Here is a 7,337-nt window from a genome sequence, read left to right on the forward strand (position 1 = left end):
CCTTAGCTTCTTATGCTAATGGTATATATGATTACTATGAAGAATTTCTTGCTTTTATGGGTGCTTATGAAATTGAATCTATGTTTAAAGAGTTTGAAGATTTTGATGATGATGTTTATAGGCTTGAAAATTTAGCTATCCTAAAATATTGCTATGATAATTATGAATATAATTCCCATATTAATGCGCTTATTGAGAAAGTCTCCGCTATCCATGAAGAGACTAATAATTTGCAGGAGTCTATGGAAGAAGAAATTAATGAAACTATGAGCTCATTGGATGAAAAAGATGAGGAGGAGAGCGAAGAACAAAAGGAGGAAGAGCGGATTAGCTACCCTTGCCCACCTTCTAATGAGAGTAACTCTTCAACTCATACATTGTTTAATTTCCCTTCGTGCTTACCGAAGGATGATTGTTATGATCCCGTTGATTCTCTTGAAATATCCCTTTTTGATGATGCTTGCTATGCTTGTGGCCAAGATGCCAATATGAATTATGCTTATGGAGATGAACTTTCTATAGTTCCTTATGTTAAACATGAAATTGTTGCTATTGCACCCACGCATGATAGTCCTATTATCTTTTTGAATTCTCCTGACTACACTATATCGGAGAAGTTTGCACTTATTAAGGATTATATTAATGGGTTGCCTTTTACCGTTACACATGATGATTTTGATGAATATAATATGCATGTGATTTCTTCTCCTACCTGCAATTATTATGAGAGAGGAACTATATCTCCACCTCTCTATGTTTCCAATACGATAAAAATGCAAGAAACTGTTTATACTATGCATTGGCCTTTACAATGTGTGCATGAATTGTTCTTTTATGACATGCCGATGCATAGGAAGAGAGTTATAATTCGTTGTTGCATGATATATGTTACTTTGTGCTCACTAATAAATTACAAATCATTGTTAATTAAAATCGGCTTTGATATACCTTGGGATCCGGGTGGATTCATTACTTGAGCACTATATGCCTAGCTTAATGGCTTTAAAGAAAGCGCTACCAGGGAGACAACCCGAAAGTTTTAGAGAGTCATTTATTTCTGTTGAGTACTTTCATATAGTTTAAAAACAACAAAAATAAAGAGGGGACCCAAAACTTTTTCAAAAAGGAAAGTGAAAGTGAGAAAGACAAGCATTGTTGAAGTGGGAGAGCTCCTTGAACTTTGTTCATGCTCACGGTAACTTTGTGAATCTTGATTACAGAAACTTTTCAACAAAAATAATTATCCCCTTGTACTATTCCATCGTATTATAAAAATAATGTACCAAGGTTTGCCTTTAGGATGTTTACATTTGCTTGACGGTTTGTATGGTGTAGGACAGAAACTTTGGCTGTAGTGCGCGATTTTACGTTTTTAGCTGGAAGGTCAAATGGTTCTGATTATTTTAGAACTGTATTTATATCGAAATTGTCTATTTTTCCTAATTTTGGCAGAATTTCTCAAGTATCAGAAGTATGGTGAATGTTCAGATTGTTACAGACTGTTCTGTTTTAGACAGATTCTGTTTTTGATGCATAATTTGCTTGTTTTGATGAAACTAACGATTTATATCAGTGGATTGAGCCATGAAAAAGTTATATTACAGTAGACACAATGCAAAAACAAAATATTAATTGGTTTGCAATAGTACTTAGAGTAGTGATTTTCTTTATTATACTAACGGATCTTACCGAGTTTTCTGTTGATGTTTTGTGTGGATGAAGTGTTCGATGATCGAGAAGGTCTTGATGTGAGAAGAAGGAAGAGAGAAAAGAGCTCAAGCTTGGGGATGCCTGAGGCACCCCAAGTAAATATTCAAGGAGACTCAAGCTTCTAAGCTTGGGGATGCCCCGGAAGGCATCCCCTCTTTCTTCAACAAGTATCGGTATGATTTTGGATTCGTTTCGTTCATGCGATATGTGCAATCTTGGAGCGTCTTTTGCATTTAGTTTTCATCTTTATTTTATGCACCATGCTGGTATGATATAGTCCTTGGTTGATTTATAGAATGCTCATTGCACTTCACTTATATCTTTTGAGTATGGCTTTATAGAATGCTTCATGTGCTTCACTTATATCATTTGAAGTATGGATTGCCTGTTTCTCTTTACATAGAAAACCGCCATTTGGAGAATGCTCTTTTGCTTCACTTATATTTGTTAGAGCGCGGGCATATCTTTTGTAGAAATAATTGAACTCTCTTGCTTCACTTATATCTATTTAGAGAGATGACAGGAATTGGTCATTCACATGGTTAGTCATAAAATCCTACATAAAATTTGTAGATCACTGAATATGATATGTTTGATTCCTTGCAATAGTTTTGTGAGATAAAGATGGTGATATTAGAGTCATGCTAGTGGGTAGTTGTGGATTAGTAGAAATACTTGTGTTGACGTTTCTGATTCCCGTAGCATGCACGTATGGTGAACCGTTATGTAACGAAGTCGGAGCATGAGGTATTTATTGATTGTCTTCCTTATGAGTGGCGGTCGGGGATGAGCGATGGTCTTTTCCTACCAATCTATCCCCCTAGGGGCATGCCTAGTAGTACTTTGCTTTGAGGGCTAATAAACTTTTGCAATAAGTATGTGAGTTCTTTATGACTAATGTTGAGTCCATGGATTATACGCACTCTCACCCTTCCATCATTGCTAGCCTCTCTAGTACCACACAACTTTCGCCGGTACCATAAATCCACCATATACCTTCCTCAAAACAGCCACCATACCTATCTATCATGGCATTTCCATAGCCATCCCGGGATATATTGCCATGCAACTTCCATCATCATCATATACATGACTTGAGAATTCATTGTCATATTGCTTTGCATGATCGTAAGATAGCTAGCATGATGTTTTCATGGCTTGTCCGTTTTTTTTGATGTCATTGCTACGCTAGATCATTGCACATCCCGGTACACCACCGGAGGCATTCATATAGATTCATATTTTGTTCTAGTATCGAGTTGTAATATTGAGTTGTAAGTAAATAAAAGTGTGATGGTCATCATCATTATAGCATTGCCCCAGTGAGGAAAGGATGATGGAGACTATGATTCCCCCACAAGTATGGATGAGACTCCGGACGAACAAAAAAAAAGAGAAAGGCCAAAAAAAGAGAAGGCCCAAAAAATGAGAGAAAAAGAGAGAAGGGGCAATGTTACTATCCTTTTACCACACTTGTGCTTCAAAGTAGCACCATGTTCTTCATATAGAGAGTCTCTTGAGTTATAATTTTCATATACTAGTGGGAATTTTCATTATAGAACTTGGCTTGTATATTCCGATGATGGGCTTCCTCAAACGCCCGATGTCTTCATGAGCAAGCAAGTTGGATGCACACCCACTTAGTTTTCAGTCTGAGCTTTCATACACTTATAGCTCTTAGTGCATCCATTGCATGGCAATCCCTACTCACTCACATTGATATATATTGATGGGCATCTCCATAGCCCGTTGATACGCCTAGTTGATGTGAGACTATCTTCTCCTTTTTGTCTTCCCCACAACCACCATTCTATTCCACCTATAGTGCTATATCCATGGCTCACCCTCATGTATTGCGTGAGGGTTTAAAATGTTGAAGCGCGTTAAAAAGTACGAACCAATTGCTCGGCTTGTCATCGGGGTTGTGCATGATGTGAATTTTTTGTCTGGTGAAGATGGAGCTTAGCCAGACTATATGATTTTGTAGGGATAACTTTCTTTGGCCTTGTTATTTTGAAAATACATGATTGCTTTTATGTCAAATGATAGACTATTGCTTTGAATAACTCGTATCTTAATATTCATGCCATGATTAGATATGTGATCAAGATTATGCTAGGTATAGCATTCCACATCAAAATATATCTTTTTTTGTCAGGACCCCGACTCGATGCCACATCGATCTAGCATGTAACACCTCATATCACTTTGCGGCCTCACGCACGGTATTCCCAAGGGTGTCGCCTTACCTTTGCCCGGGACCGTTTGTGCCTTTTGGCACACGTATATGACAGTGTCGCTAGCATCCATATGATAAGGAGCCCGGGGCTGACATGGCTAGTCGTAAACCCAAAGTGGCACAGACTTACAGGGACAGGCATCCATGACCCAGCATCGAACGTGTCGGTCATCAGCGAGTGAATCCAGGCTGTAGCACTGGGCTAGCAGGACTCCGGTGAACCGGGCTGTAGCGGGCTAACAGGACTCCGGTATTCATCGCGTGACATTTCCCCGAAGGGACAGACACAGGAACGAAGAAGGACACATGCCGGCCAGCCTAAGTGTTCCGGAGCAGTAGCAAGCTACCATGGCTCGGTGGAAACACTAGGAGACATTTCCCGATAAGAGAGGCTACTAAAGATAAACAACTAGATAGTCAGATCCCACACATACCAAGCATTTCAATAACATACACACAATATGCTCGATATGTGCAAACACAACATGGCATCACAACATGACTCTACGACTCAAGTAATTTATTCAATAGGCTCCAAGGAGCGAGATATTACAAACAGGGGTCTCATGACCCAACATTCAGAGCATACAAATCAAAGCACAAGCGGAAGCTATCATGTCTGGGTACAGACATCTATAAATGAAAAAGGCTGAGAAGCCTGACTATCTATCAGATCCTGCCGAGGGCACAAGATCGTAGCTGAGGTAACAAGCTAAACGTCGAAGTCCACGTGGAACTACTAGTGAGACTGAAGTCTCTCTGCAAAACATAAAATAGGCAAACGTGAGTACAAATGTACCCAGCAAGACTTACATCAGAACTAACTACATATGCATCATTTTCAACAAGGGGATGGTGGGGTTTAACTGCAGCAAGCCAGCTTTGACTCGGTGGCTATCCTAAACTACGACTGCAAGCGACTCTTTTGAGGTGGCGCACACGAGTCCACATATTCACCATATCAATACACCACTATGGATCCGCTCTCGTTCCCCTACGAGAACGCCATCCATAGCACTCACGCTTATCTTGCGTATTTTAGAGTATCCACTTTCACTTGTCTATGAACTGATATAAGCAACCCAGAAGTCCTTTACCGCGGACACGGCTATTCGAATAGATGATGTTAACCCTGCAGGGGTGTACTTCTTCATACATGTTTCCACCACTTAGCGTCTGCACACGACATGTGCTCGGCAGACTTCAAGCGAAAGCCGACGTGGGTGTAGACCATGACCTACCTAAACACCTAAGTCTCTAGTCCAGGTTTATCGCCTATTCGGGTTCCATCCATGAGGAGATCCGGCCGGAGTTTCGCTCACAGCCCCAAACGATGTGAACAGGGTTCCGTGACACCAAACGGGTGCCCGGTTTACCCGGCCACGTGCCTACCACATCACAGCCCACCCCTACGGTCAGCGCTGTCCACGGCCTCCAGCATACTACAAACACCAGAAACTACTTGCAACTCCTGGACAGAGGACTAGGGTGAATAAGAAGTCGAGCGGGGTCATATTTCAGGGCCCAATGCATGGTAGTAGCTGAATCATGGATCACAAACACAGAACTCAGTTCCTAAGGACGGCTTCAATGAGACAACCCACCATGTACTCCTACATGGCCTCTCACCGACACCTTTTACCAAATCGTGTTCACACACTTAGCTCACACATAGTAGGACATGTTCACACACCTCTGATTCATCCTCGATGAATCAGACCTGACTCAACTCTAAGCAGTAGCAGGCATGACAAACAAGCATGAATGAGTAGGCACATCAGGTCTCAAACAACTCCTACTCATGCTAGTGGGTTTCATCTATTTACTGTGGCAATGACAGGTCATGCAAAGGATAAAGGGGGTTCAGCTACCGCAGCAAGTAACAGATGAATCGGTGTTGTCCTAATGCAGTAAAAGAGAGCAGGAGCGAGAGAGTAGGATTGTATCGGAATGAACAAGGGGGTTTTGCTTGCCTGGCACTTCTGAAGATAGCATTGAGTCTTCATCAGTGTCAACGATCACATCATCGGTATCACGTCTATCGAGAGGGGACAATTACCGGCAACATAGAAGGGAACACAATCAATGCAATGCACAATATGATGCATGATCATGACATGGCAAAATGAATGTGTTTTGAGCTAATGCAACAAGCAACAGATTAAATGAAGTTGGTTTGAATACAAGATTCAAATTTAAACTCCATATGTGATTATTCAAATGCCATTTAATTGATTTGTGCTAAACAGCAGCTATAAGTTGTTCTATCATGCATGAAAATGGTACAGATGGATTCCTTGAAATTTTCTGATAATTTTTCATATATAAATTATTTAATTTGGAGTTACGGTTGAATTTCTATAATTTTTAGAAGTTTTAGCTATTTTCTGGAATTTCCTGAATATAATAAAATAAACTAAATTCCAGAAAATGAATATTGCGTCAGCATGACCTCACCCTGACGTCATCAGGTCAACAGGGCGGGTCCAGGTCAAACCTGACGTGTGGGGACCACACGTCAGTGACACAGTTAACTAACCTAAGTTTAATTAGAGCCTGGGCCCGCATGTCAGTGTCCTATCTACTTAACTAAGTTAGTTAACACTAACTTAACCTGGTACTAATTAAACAGGGGGGGCTGGGCCCACACGTCAGTCAGAGAGAGGGGAGGGTCAAACCGGGCAGTGGGTCAACCCACGCCGGTCAAGGGTCAACGGTCGTCGGCGTTTAGCCGCCGGCGAGTCCCGACGCGGTGGTGCGCTGCGGAAATGGCCTACAGAGCGCCGTTTGGCGCGCGGAGCACAACTACGGGATGCGGACGCTCGTCCGCATCTAACCAGGGTGGTGGCGTGGCCGGGGAGTGGCCGGAGAGTGGTCGGCGACGAGCTTTAGCGGCGGCCGGAGTTTGGCGTCAGTGAGGACGGCGCTGCGGTGCACGGGGGAAGGAGCAGATGTGTGCGTTCGGCTCCTGAGAGCACGGTTAGCAGGCGGGTGCTACTAGGGCGAGCGGAGGAGCTCGGGAGCACGGGGCTCACTGGCCATGGCGATGGGCGGAGCTCGGTTTCGTGGGGCGGCGGCTAACGGACGAGAACGGAGGGGGTGAGCAAGGGGGAAGGCGCAGGAGCTCACAGCGAGTTCGAGGGGGCAGTCAGTAGGCTCGGGGACGTCCGGGGTGCGGCAAATCGACGACGGCGATTATCGGACAGGGACGAGGAAGATGGCGACGATGGCGGCTCCATAGGGCCTCTGCGTTGGCTTTCCTCAATGGAGAGGCGTGGTGCAAGGTGGCGGAGGTGCTGGACTGATCGGGGAGGCAAGGCATCGGCGGTGGGCACGGCGAACGGCGTCGGTGGCGACGGGGCTCCGCTCGGTGGAGGAGAGAGGGAGC

This window comes from Triticum dicoccoides, chromosome 2A, assembly GCF_002162155.2.
Source record: "Triticum dicoccoides isolate Atlit2015 ecotype Zavitan chromosome 2A, WEW_v2.0, whole genome shotgun sequence".
Lineage (NCBI taxonomy): Eukaryota > Viridiplantae > Streptophyta > Magnoliopsida > Poales > Poaceae > Triticum > Triticum dicoccoides.